Source organism: Vulpes vulpes, chromosome 12, assembly GCF_048418805.1.
Source record: "Vulpes vulpes isolate BD-2025 chromosome 12, VulVul3, whole genome shotgun sequence".
In the NCBI taxonomy this organism is placed as follows: domain Eukaryota; kingdom Metazoa; phylum Chordata; class Mammalia; order Carnivora; family Canidae; genus Vulpes; species Vulpes vulpes.
The window spans coordinates 17,797,279-17,810,640 of NC_132791.1; the positions used below are offsets into that span (position 1 = coordinate 17,797,279).

A 13,362-nucleotide genomic window follows, 5' to 3' on the forward strand; every position below is an offset into this window, starting at 1 on the left:
AAATACATATAGTACATATTTATCAATACAATTCCATATTACTTTATTATTTTTTTTAGTATTAGTTTGAGACTTCTTCATACTCCAAGTCTGAAATCCCTCCTACATCTCTTGTAGTCATCGCTTTTATCTAACATTATGGTGACACACTGCTTTTTATTCCTGTTTTTCTGAGCATAACCACTATTCACATTTAGAGTTGACAGTTTAATTTGAAAGCATACTGAAAGAGGTTCACTTGTTTTTTTCTGCTGGGTTAAACTAATAATTTTTTCCCCTTAATTGAAGTATATATAGCTGGATGACAATTAGCATCACTAGAAAGTCAGCCAGCATTGGTCACACTTCTGTTCCTAGCTTTGGAAGTTCTATTATCTGTCTGAGAAATTTGTCCATTTTGACTACCCTTAATTGTATTGCCTTATATGAGACAGAAAATCATCTGCATACCCTAAAATTTTCATTTCAATACTGCTATACAATATGATATTTTGAATCTCATTTTAGGCTAATGTTTAACACTATGTTGGGCTGTCAATGCAATTAACTCTTCCAAGGTAATAATGGGGTGAACATGCATGGCCAAGATCACATGCATGCAGCAACTACAACAGTGCCTCAACCTAGCCCTTTCTTTGGCCACTGCCAAGATGTCTTTGGCATCTATTGAAAGATATAGTCAAATTTCAGAAGAGTTGAAATTTGAAAATAGACTAGTGAATTATAAAACGGAAAAATTGTTACTCAATAAAGAAACAGTCAACAAAGGTGTACATTTTTGGCAAGTGTACTCAAGGAAAATAAGAATTATATATAGATATTATTAAAATAATTATTAAAAATACCATGGCAAGGTTTTTTTAAAGATCTGGATAAAACAAATTATTTTTCTAGGAAAAATATATTGCCAAAATGACCTCAACAAGAGTCAGAAAACCTGAACTTTCAGTAACCACTAGAGAAATTATAAAAATTGTAAAATTATGAATTACAAAAATTATTAAAAAAAGAACTAACTCCTAGAAAGGCCCTAGGCTAAATGGATTTACAGACAATCTTTTAACAACTTGCAATGAATGGTGAATTCCTATGTATAAACTGCTCCTTAATAAACAGATGGTAAATTTTTCAATTAATTTCACAAAACTAAGGGAGCAATTATACCAAAACCTTAGAGACACTCTAATGAATATAAACTATTTTTATTAAAAAAATTAAAGAAAATTAAAAATAAAGGTGCTAGAGGCAGGCAGACAGTTTTAAAAATTTCAGGTGAATCTAAGAATTATATTCATTGTAAGGTAGAATAAAATTGAACACACAATGAGTTGGTAGTACAATTAGGCTTAGAACTTGAAAAAAACTTCAACATTTTCTCATATTGAAGTTATATGTCAAAATCACATATAACTAGATCCAGTCTATCTATCTATCTACCTATCTACCCATCTATTTGTTCATTTATCATTACTAATTATAATGGCTAAGAACTACTGTACTAAAAATTAAGAGTAAAAAAAATCCTTGAAGACTGCTCTCTAGAAAAGGGGTGAAACTTTTCAAGGTTGGAACCATAGTGTTTAGAAAGCACCCTACCAGTCCTGGATTCTGTTCTCTGCTGAATGCTGGATTCAGTTCTTTCTACAGATCATCAGTTGCATGGGTCCGGCCTCTGCTCAATGACTTACAGTGGCAGTGAGATTTTAAGATAGATGGAGGCAGTTTTGTGTATTCTCAGTCAGCGGTGGTACAGATTTTGTTGGCGCTAGAGTGTATGTAATTTTGGACTCCTTCTTAAGAAGAAGAATACAAAATTAGGGCCTGGAGGAGTTTGTGCAACAGAGGTGCCCTGAAGTTTAAGCTTCATCAGCCTCATGGAAAAATTTTCCTCTGTTCTTAGTTATTTCAGCTCTTTTCCAAGCTTAGTCATTTTGAGACTTCTTACAACTAGGTTGCTCTACCTGCTTTAACTTGGGTTATTGAAATCTCTTTTTAAGTGCACTCAAGAATAAGCACAAGATTACAGGTGTATTCTGACTAGCCCAGGATAACAGAGGACTATCATCTTCTTTTATTTAAGAACTTTACACCAGTATTACTGCAGTGATAATACTAACTTATAAAAAACTCCGCAATACACACATGATGGTACTTGATTTTAAGTCATCTAAAACATTTGTTTTACTAAGAGACGTAAATTTTGTTCTTCTCTTCCACTCTACTTCATGAGCTCATATTCAGATGATCTCTCCCATCCCAAATCAACAACAGCAAATAATAATTAACAGTAGTGAATATTTACTTATTGAATGTGCTAGGTACCATTCTAAGTACTTTACACATCTTAACTTATTGATTTACAATTTATCCTCACAAAATCCCATGAGATAGGTACTTTCACTATCTTTATTTTACACATAAGGAAACTGAGATATGGAGAGGTTAAAACTTGCTCAAGACCCTTACCTTACACCATATACAAATATTAACTCAAAGTGGATTTAAGACTTAATTATAAGAGCTAAAACCATAAAACTCTTAGAAGAAAACATAGGGCTCAGTCTTTATGACCTTGGGTTTGATAGTGGTTCCTTCAATTTGACACTGTAAGCACAAATAGGGAAAAATAGATAAATTTGGCTTCATCAAAATTAAAACTTCTGTTCATCAAAGGACACTATCTATGAAAAGAAATCCCACAGAATGTGAGCAAGAAAGTATTTGTAAATCACAGATCTAATAAGGATCTAGTATCCAGAATCTATAAAGAACATTCACATTTGAACAACATAAAGATAACTGAATTTTAAAAGGGCAAAGGATTTGAATAGACAGTTCTCCAAAAAAGATATGCAAATAACCGACAAGCACATTAAATGATACTTAGTGTTATTAATTGTTAAGGAAGTGCAAATAAAACTACATGAGATACTACTTCACACTTACTAGGATGGCTATAATATTAGTTTAAAAACCCATGAAAAATAACAAGTGAAAAAAAACCATGAAAAACACCATGAAACATGTGGAGGAATTTGAATACTCTTACAATACTGTCAAATGTAAAATGGTATATCCACTGTAGAAAAAGCCTCAAAAGTTACAGAGTTATTATATTATAAAGCAAACATTTGAAAACAGGTATTCGGGTGAAAACTTGTACACAAACCTTTACAGTGGGAAAATGCTGCAGTTGTCAGAGGTTTTGGCTGGTGACTAAGGAAGATGGGCACATGGTCACCGCCTGGCAGGAGCCTCGCCTGGTACTGGTGTCTATCACCTGTGAGGGCGAGCGCCTGATCCTCAGGGCTCCGGGCATGGACCAGCTGGTTTTGCTGAGCAAGCTGCCTCCCTCAAACAAGGTCCACGATTGCAGGCTGTTGGGCATGGACATTAAGGGCAGGGACTGTGGCGATGAGGCAGTGCAGTGGTTCACCAGCTTCTTGAAAACAGAAGCTTTCAGGCTGCTTCAGTTTGAGAAGCACATGAAAGGAAGACAGTTGAAGGAAATTTTCTCTCCTGTGGTACTGAATTACCAGTTGGCCTACCCAGACTGCAGCCCCATCATGGTCCTCCCTGAAGCCTCCTTGGCGGATCTGAGTACCAGGCTGGAGAAGAAAGTGAAAATGGACCAGTTCAGATCCAATATCGTGGTGACAGGCTGTGATGCTTTCGAGGAGGACACCTGGGATGAACTCCTCATTGGCAATGTAGACATGATAAAAGTTTTGTCTTGCCCCAGGTGCATCCTGACCACCATAGACCCAGATACTAGAATCATAGATAGGAAGGAGCCCCTGGAAACCCTGAAGAGCTACCCCCTGTGTGCTCCTTTGGAGAAACAAATATACAAGTCGTCCCCACTTTTTAGATTCTATTATTCAGTGGAGAAAATTGGCAGAATGCAAGCTGGTGACCCAGTGTATCAGATGGGTCCATGAGGTGGTTTCAGCTTGCGGGAGGTTTTCATTAGGATTTTTGCCAAAAGCAGCAACACCAACCACCTCGGCGCAGCCTTGCTAACCAGCCTTTGGCCATCTTCACCCCAGAAATGAATCTCTATTTTTAACTTATTTTTAACTCTTTGAAATTACTCATGCTCCCAGTTAATGCAGAGGATTAGAGGTGATCCAGAAATAAGAAGATATATAGACTTTAGGTAATGAGAACTTTTGAAATAAATAAAACTGCCTATGAAATTGTTGTGAATGTTACTATAGCAATTATACTTCTCAACCCCTGATGTTAATGTTGATGAATAAAGAAAGCTTAAAAAATCTGTTAAAAAATAAATCTTTACAGCGGCATTATTCACAGCACTCAAAAGGTGGAAACAACATCAATGTCCATCAAATAATGAATAGATAAGCAAAATGAATAGTACCCATGCATTATTATTCAGCCATAAATATTAGTCAATCATAAAGAGGAATAAAAGACTGATACATGTTACAATATGGATGAATCTTGAAAATATACTAAGTGAAAGAAGTCAAACACAAAAGACCCCATCCTATATGATTCTTTTTATAGGAAAAGTCCAAGAATCGGCAAATTGATAGAAACAGAAAGAGATTAGTGGTTGCCAGGTGTTGGGAGTAGGGAAAAATGGGGAACAATTGCTTGATGGATTTGGGATTTCCTTTTGGCGTGATAAAAATGTTCTGAAATTAGATAGTGGCTTTACATCATGAATATACCAAGTGTCACTGAATTGCACACTTTAAAAGAGTTAAAATGGCAAATTTAAATTATATGTATTTCACCACAATAAAAAGGAAAATTTGCCCAAGATCACACAGCTAGTAAGTGGTGAAGCCGGACTTCTAACCCAGGCAGTCTACTCCAAAGTCTGGGTACATAAACCTACTCTATTCTGCCTCTAAAACATTTACTGAGTATCTTCTAGTGAGTGTTATATATTTAATAGTATCTCCAAGTTTTCTACCATGTAATTTTTTGTCTATGCCGTCTTCTTCCAACTCCAGCTTACTATACGATTGTCAACTAAAAGAAATCTTGAAAATATTGTCATCAATTGATCACTTATTTTTTTTTAAAAGATTTATTTATTTGAGAGAGAGAGCAAGAGCAAGTGAGCATTGAGGGGTGGGGAAGTGGCAGATGGAGAGAGAGTGAACCTAAGCAGACTGTGCTGAGCACAGATCACCATGCTGGGCTCGATTCCACAACCCTGGGATGAGTGGAAATCAAGAGTCCAACTCTGACCAACTGTACCACCTAGGCTGCTTCAATTGGCAACTCCTAAAAATTCATCATCCCTTGTGAAGGTGGAAATAAAACAGAAGGACCAGTTGAATATCTATTTAAAGAGTCTTTAGAGCTCAAATCCCCCTCCTTGCCTCAGCTCAGTAGATGGCTGCCATGTCTATTCTCACTCCAGCAGAAGTTTGGGTTTTTATTGTCTGGAGAGGTCTCTGAACTGCAGGATACTAGGCATATACTCTAATCACTAACCCTGACTCTAACCCTAACTTCTTAACCTTGAACCCATAAAAAAATTAAAAAAAAATTATTCGCCCTTTACCAATTCTTCCATAATAGTCAGGCCTCTTGACTGCATGTGATAGGAATCCATCTAGTTTACATGAACAGGGAGATTTATTGAGAGGCTTACAGAAGTGCAAGATGGGTGGGGATCCAGTTGGGCCTTAGGAACCTCTGGAATTAGGGACTGGAATATCTATGGGGCTCTCTCTTTTTCTTTCTTTTTATCTACTATTTGTTGCTTCTCATTCTGTGTTGGATTTATTCTCTCACTCTTAATTTTTCCCCACTAGACATGAAACATAGCTACTAGAAGCTTCCAGGCTTATGTTTTAACCTTGTCTTATGAGAGGAACTCAGTCTCTTCTTGTAGCTCCTGTTTGAAAAATCCTAGTAAGGACTCTGATCAGCTTGGTTGGTTACATACTCATCACTTGGTCCAACAACTGTGTGTAGGCACACTAAGATTGGCAGTCTTCACTGCAATCATTAGTAGAGCAGCTATATTTCATCAGAGGAAGAGGTGTGATTTTCCTAAAGAAGAACCAGGCAAAGAAAACAATAAAAATCTACAACACCTACTAAAATTCTAAACTATAACTCATGTTAACTTCCATAAATAACTTATTCATTTGTGTAACTCCCCCATCTTGACACTCTCTGTTGTAATTCTCTCTCAGACTATAAACCCTAAAAATGTGAGAAATCACTTGGCTCAACTGATATACATAGTGCCTAGCCATTGTCTTCTATTCAAGGTGCCATATCTCCTTCACCCCATTTACTTACATCAATCAATCAATCAATCAAACTATCAAAACTCCCTCACTTGCCTTTCATTTCTTATTGTATATCAGTCTGACTTCCACCCTCACTACCCTACTGAGACTACTCTTAAGATAGTTGACAGTGGCTTCACAATGTCAAATCCTATGGCCTCTTCCCAATCTTGATCCTACATGATTTTTTTTTTCAGGAGCCCTTTTCTTGTCGATATACTGCTAATTTACTATTCCCTCTGACCAGTGCTCCTCAGCCCATGTTGCTGGCTCCACTTTTGTCTCTGCCTCAAACTCAGGTGTCCCCCAAGATCCCCAAGATCGCTCAGCCTGCCCTTCTGACTCTCCACTCCTGCCATGTCATATACACATCCATGGCTTTGCTTTTCTCTGTAAGTATGTGGCTTCCATGTCTGTTGTTGCAATCTTGAATTCTAACCACCTTTTGTATGTCTTCATATAAGTCTCTGCACATCCTGCAGTTTGAATATTTATTTTGTATTCATATCACACCTTATTTCTAAAGGAACCTCAGAGGATTCAAACTATCATTTCCTACTTCCTGTTGAAATTTTACTCCATCTTTAAGATTAATCTGAGAGTTGTCTCCTCTAGGAAGCTTCCTTACGTCCCTACCATATAATGAATGGAATCACCACTTGAGATCTCATGTTATTTTAATTGTACCACTATCATAAATTCCTATTATAAAAAAAAATTGTGTCTGTATCCCCAGTGACTTGGGAGTTCCTTGAAGGCCGGGAATAACCTTTTAATCCTTCTCTAGTCACCTGTCCAACTTGGAGCATAAGCTCTTAAAAACAGGAGAGAGATCAGAAACTGTTCTAATTCTAGCCTCTCTGAATTGAACTAGAAGAGGAGGGAGGGCTTGGTGCATGATATTGGTAGTTTTAAAGCAGATAAAAGGGAAATGTTCTTTGATAGGCAGGAGTAAACTTGTTACTCATCCAGGTAGAATGTGGAAGATGAAAAAACACATAGGTCCTATGAGAATTTAACTTACATTTAAGTTTAGAGAGATGCATAAGGTCTTACCAGGGGGAAAGAGGGACATGCCTTATCTTTCGAATGTAGGCCGTGGTTGATAATTACTACGATTTCTCAGGACTGTCCAGGCTCACACAGGACATCTAGTCACCCACAGACTTGGCAACAGTTCAATTATTCTGTTCAATTCAGATCACCAAGCTGGCTAATACATGCTTTCCACTTCACTGCAAGCTCTAGAGACACAAACGTTTGTCCACACCCCAGAATGAATCCAAGCTGAGGTTCAGCACAATTAGTTATTTGTTTCCTTTAACATCTGAACCTTGTGAGACTCAGCCACCTCCTGGGAACCAGCCGTCTGCCAACGAGGCATGAATAAAACAGAGAAGGTTCCAGCTGGCATCACCTGCTGTGTTTTGCCTTATTTCTCTATGCACATTTCTAGACTTCTGAAATCCAGGGGCCTCTCTCAAGAGGACGCATGCCACATGTGCTGGGCCTCTGAGACCTTGACTTTGTTGTTGAATTTTTAGTTTTGAGTCCTATTCTGACTCAGATATTAGACAGTGGTTATGGGGCCCTGATCCTCAGATTCTCACATGGTTCTGACCCCTGCTACCCTTACCTTCACACCCTTTCTAGGCAGCTCCCTGGATATTATTAATCTTCAGATCATATAAAATCTGGTTAAAAGCTCATTTTTTAAGGATGCCTATAATCTGACAAGATTTCTCTATTGTCTTTTACAGTAGTATTTATATATTCATGATAACAGTTGTAAGCCATGGTACTGTTGAAGTCTCACCGTTCTTTCCTTTCTAATAGATCTCAGTGAATACACCGATGACTCTTTCTCTTCATTTCCACTGCCATCATCTTAGTTTAGCCTCTTGTGGCACCTCAGAGTTGTAGCAGTTAAATTCCTGGATTTTGCAGCCAGATAACTTGGTCTTAAATCCTGGATTTGCTATGTACTAGCTGTATGGCTTTGAATAAGTCATTTAGTCTCCCTGTGCCTCGGTATTCTCATCTGGGAAACTAGGGATCATACTTATATCCATCTCCTAAGATTATTGGAATGATTAAATGAGGTAATATATAACATATAAAGTGCTAAGAGCATTACCTTGCTTATACAAGAGCTGTAAAAATGTTGGTTATATTATTTTTATTGTTATTATCCATCATACAATTCAAGACTGCTTTGCACAGAACATCAGTTCAATTTTTAAATGTAAAATAGGTCATTTTCCTATAGTTAAGAGTCTTTTATGGTTGTCTTCCTCTCTGATTTCATCTTATTTTATTTTTCCTTCCCTTCTCTTATGTTTGTCTGTTTTGTTTCTTAAATTCCAAATATGAGTGAAATAATATGGTACTTCTCTTTCTTGGACTGACTTATTTCACTCAGCATAATAACCTCTAATTCCATCCACATTATTGCAAATGGCAAGATTTTACTCTTTTTGATGGCTGAGTAATATTCATTCATATATATTTACATACATACACCACATCTTTATCCATTCACCTGTTGATGGAAATTTGGGCTCTTTCTATACTTTGGACATTGTTGCTATAAACATTGGGGTGCATGTGCCCCTTTGAATCACTAATGTCTGTATCCTTTGGATAAATACCTAGCAGTGCAATTGCTGGGTCATAGGGTAGCTCTATTTTTAACTTTTTGAGGAACCTCCATACTGTTTTCCAGAGTAGCTGTACCAGTTTGCATTCCCAGGAACAGTGTAAGAAGTTGCTGCGGGGGTGGGGTAAATGGGTGATGGGCATTAGGGAGGGCACTTGATGTAATGAATGCTGGGTATTATATGCAACTGATGAATCACTAAATTCTACCTCTAAAACTAATAATACACTTTATGTTAATTAAATTGATTTTGAATTTAAAAAAAGAGGGGAAAAATAAAATAGGTTATTTTATAGCCATGCTCTATATTGGCAAAAAGAAAAAAACAGAGCTTCTTATAGGTGGTATGCATTTGAGAGGAGTTCAATAAATATGAGGTCTTCTAAGTGCAAGTAATTCTCAGAGATGAGACTGGAGAGGTAGATGAGGATAAACTGTAGGGAACCTTTAACATGTGGCAAAGTTGCTAAAGCTTACAACAAAGTCAGAAGAGAACCCCTGAGAGTTTCAAGTGTGTATGTGGGGGTGGAGGAGGACTGACAACATTGAAAGATTAATCTGCAGGAGATGCCTGACTCATTTCAAGGATAATAGGGCTCATTTGCAAGGCCAGTCTAATAGAGTTTGAGTTTCATTCTCATGAAAAATTTCCAGTGGTCATTTACTACTAGATGCCAGAACCTAGTGCTAGGTTCTGGGGATAAAATGATGAGTAATGTTGACATAATGTTTATGTCACAGTTTATGACATGGAGCTTATGGTCTAGAGGGAGAGAGACACAATTAAAATAAGGTACGGCTACCACAGCTTGGTAAATGCTGTAGAGGGCTTGGAGACTTCCTCTTTCCCCCTTCATCTCACTCATTCCACTTCTCCTGGAGGGGCTAGGGTGTGAGTGGGATTGGCTGCTAACTCTAGCGGGGTTTGATTAATGTAAACCAGTAGTTTCTAATTCTGTTGCACATTCCAAATACTGGGGGAATTGAACAAAATTACAGATACTAGGGCATCACCCTTAGAGATGAATTGATCGAGGTTGGAGCCTGAGAATTGGTAGTGTTTACACAGCTCGCTAGAAGACGCTAATATACAACCAGGGCTGAGAACCAGTGGGTTCTCTTACTTTTCTTGCTAGAATGTTTCAATCAGGAGTTGTTTTGGAAATGAAGAATGTAGACCCAAGGCAGCCACTGTCTCCTTAGTATTACTACCCCTGGCCATTGAAACTAATTTAAGTGGGGTGGGGGTGGAGGGCTGGGGGTAGTTCCATCAGAATGAACCTCAGTACTTTTGTTTGATGGTTCTCTGAAGTGACACTTCCTTTTTCCTATATGTAAGTATTGAAACTGTTGCTTGTAACCATCTTGCAAAGCCAACTTGTGGAGTCAAACATAGCCAACACAATGTCAGAGACAGGGGACTGGAGTCTTGAGGAATGTATGCTTGCTGCTTCCCTACATCTGGACTTTCTAGTTACATGAACTAAATAGACCCCCTTGATTGTTTAACCCAGTTTGGGTTAGGTTTATTAGTACTTGGAACTGTAGTGTGACAATAAAAGCATCCTGCTTGATTGGAGAACTATGTTATGGTAGATTCATGGTGCTTACCACTGGGAAAAGATCAGGGAAAGGAGTGGGTGCTGGAGAGGAAGAGGATACTCTGCTTGTAGTTAGAGGAGCAGTGTGACATATTGGAAAAAGTACAGGCTTCAGAGTTGGACAGACCTAGGTTTCAATTCTATTTCAGCCACATCCTGTCTCTCTGACCTAATTTCCTCATCTTTAAATTGAGGGTATTAAAGAACTTGTAGGATTGTGATAAAGTTTAATTGAGATTAATTATGAAGCTAGCTGGACCCCATGCCTACTGGTGTGTTGTAGATACTCAAAATATGAGGACTATTGCTTCTCTAGTGGTAGCTGCTACCAGAAAAAGGTGATGAAAGGTACCAGGTCCTCAGGTTAGGGACTGAATGACATATAGTAGGGTTCCACCAGGCTATAGCCAATGGGATGGGACTGCCTAAGTCTCACCAGGTGTGGATCTGATTGGGTGAAGACCTTATTATGAATAGCTGGAATAGGAAGGGACAAAAATTAGAGCAGAAAACTGTATGCTTAAAGGGCTATTTCTGGTAGGCAGAATTATCTGGTTGGATTGCCCCTTCTGTTGTAGATATGGTTCTACGTAAGGAAATAACATTGCTCATCTATAATGAAAACATCTTGTTTGTATACTGCTGGATATACTGGTGAATTGATATTTGTGATCCAGTTCATTTTTTTGTCCCTTATCTTTAGTAAATGTTTGCAAGAGGAGTTACAGGACAATTGGATTTGTCACTGTCTTTACCTCTGTTGCCTTCTTGTCAAGTCTTCCTAGAAATGTGTTCTAGTTGCCTTGAATGAATTCAGGAAATACTCTGGTGTCTAAAGGGACTCTGGCAACCACATTATTCTTCTTCACAATAATTTACAAAATTTTCTTAAGATGGGTAACTTCTATAGAAAGTTATGCAAAATGTTACATAGTAACTCTTTATTAATCCCTATTTTAGATGATACTTTTTCTTTGCTTTACTCCTAGGTGCTAAGAGGGTATGCTGTACAAAATCAATGGCCCAAACTTCTCACCTGGAGTCGGGCACTAGAGTTAGCCAGAAAAAATTATGAAAGGAAAGATAATCTGGAACTTATTCCAGTCTGTTGGATCTGTTGTTCCTTCTGTACACCCTAATGTTATGGCTTCAGCTGCAATTTAAAGCAAATTTAAAGAAATATAAGCAGCTAAGTATAGATACCTTTTTCTTAACTAAGCTTTAACTATAATCTGTCATTGCCTGATGTAACCTCTAATTTTTTTTTCTTTCTTCACTCTGCTCTAAGGACATTGTCTTATTTTCTCATACTTAGACATGAGTGCTTAACTGTTATTAAGAGAGTTTCTCACTCAGCCTTCAGTATGAATCACCTTGCCAGCTCTTAGTACTCTGGTAAAAGAATATTTTCTTTGTGATTTTCTTTTCTTAGGAACACAAAATTTTTCTTTCATGTAGGTTTTCTTAGCTCCAGAAGGAGTAAGACTGAAGGAACAAGTTTGCCAAGGAAGGTACAAATCTCATGGTTGTCATTTTCCAATCATGTAAAAGTCTTGACTAGCTAACCATTTTTATGTGACTCCTCACAATTTCACATGTCTGATATGGGAGAAAGTCATGGGCTTTCAGCTCAAGACCCAGCTTTGCAATTTATCTTTGTGATCTAGGGCAGTTACTTAACTTCTTGAAACCTAGTTTTCTTGTCTGTAAAATGGACAATACCTGAAATCATAGGATTATTATGTATGTGAAATAACAAAATACATAAACCACCTAGCATGGAACCTGTACATGGTGAGTACTCAATAAATTTTAATTCCCTAACATCTCCTACTCCTCTCTTTTAAGGTTTCTAATTGAGGTAAAATCATTTGCACAAAATACTAATTATTATAATTTAACCACTCTAACAGCTTGTAACATACTTTAAACTTTTTCTGAAAAGAATGATGCCTAATTTTTCTTGGGCTTACATATAAAGTTCACTGCATTTATTATTTGCCCCAGAATGCTGAAAGAACTGGCAGTTAATAACTCACAGCAATTATCAGTGATCTTTGATAAGACATGGAGGATAGGAGAGATTAAAAAAAAACTTGGAATGAGCAAATATTCCAAATTTCTAAAGGAATAACAAAATATGTACTCTCAATGCCTACCCCACCAAATGATAGAGCAGTTATTTGATATCGATCTCTGGAAAAGTTCTGAAAATGCACCTATACTTAGGATTTGTAATCATTTAGAAAAGAAAGCCATGATTGTTAGGAACTAGTGTTTATTCACTAGGGCCAGGACTAAATTATTGTTAAGTTCTGTGGATCACATCAATGCTGCAGGCAGTATAATCTGATGCAGCAAAGCCTCTGACAAAATCCTCATGGTATCCTTGTAGATAAAATACTTAGAGAAATGTGGTCTGGATTATCTACCTATCTTCCATCTTTTTCTTTGTTCTAAAAAGACTTTTGATGGCTTTAACAATACATAAAATTCAGTAAGATGAGCTTTCCTCCTCCCTCAAAATAAAGAAGTGAGGAAATTAGAGTAAATGTTAGAATAAGATGAAACCACAGTGTGTGGTTAGTCCATGAAATGTATGCTGTGAGATTTCTGTTATTCCATACTCTGTACATTTTCTAGAGGTGGTTTTCAGATTTTCCTGTGGGCTTCCTAATAGTCCATGCAAAGAGGAAACATCATAAATAAAAGTGTCTATAAGAAAGAAAAACAGTACTGAGAACAGAGAGAAACTTCTGTGGGTTCTCGTAAAGAGGACATATGTCATATAGTAAACCATCTGCTCAGTACATCC

At 37.3% G+C, this 13,362-nt stretch overlaps 1 long non-coding RNA gene and 1 pseudogene across 1 annotated transcript in view; both read left to right on the top strand.

Moving 5' to 3' along the window:
* Window positions 1-13,362, top strand: part of LOC112930874 (uncharacterized) — a 184,115-nt gene that overhangs the window by 130,053 nt on the left and 40,700 nt on the right. The gene's annotated exons all lie outside the window — the stretch shown is intronic.
* On the top strand, window positions 1,191-9,004 carry LOC140594864 (mitochondrial amidoxime reducing component 2 pseudogene; annotated as a pseudogene).